This window comes from Ipomoea triloba, chromosome 9 (assembly GCF_003576645.1).
Source record: "Ipomoea triloba cultivar NCNSP0323 chromosome 9, ASM357664v1".
NCBI classification, from domain to species: domain Eukaryota; kingdom Viridiplantae; phylum Streptophyta; class Magnoliopsida; order Solanales; family Convolvulaceae; genus Ipomoea; species Ipomoea triloba.
Window position 1 is genome coordinate 28,821,876 of NC_044924.1, and position 481 is coordinate 28,822,356.

The window sequence follows — 481 nt, forward strand, 5'->3', positions numbered from 1 at the left end:
ACCCCCCCCCCCCCCTCCCCCGCACAACTACATCTAGAAATTCCCAATTTAAAGGGAGAAATCACACCCAAAATGCTTCATGCACGCTACCACGATCGTGCCCGGTGCCACTTATTCGCCTAAGGACTCAACCATGATCGTGGCAGAGTATGATGTTTGGCCACAAGCATGGTGTTAGCTCTGTTGAATCCTCTTCCGCACTCTTCAAAAATCGCTCCAAGTTAAGCCCCTACGCTACTTCCTTTGTAGAAAGATCTTTCAAAGAACTTGAATGCACATGTTATGGAACTTTGTAGCACATTAACAACATTTCATGGCTTTTTCTTCATAAATCAAACACAAGTGACTTAAAGTAAGCCTATAATAGACCCTAGAAAGTAGTATCTTTTGGCACTTATCACTATGTAGATCATAACAAAAAGTACATTTTTTATACATTAAAAATATACTATTTGTGTACTGAATATACATTATACGAAAT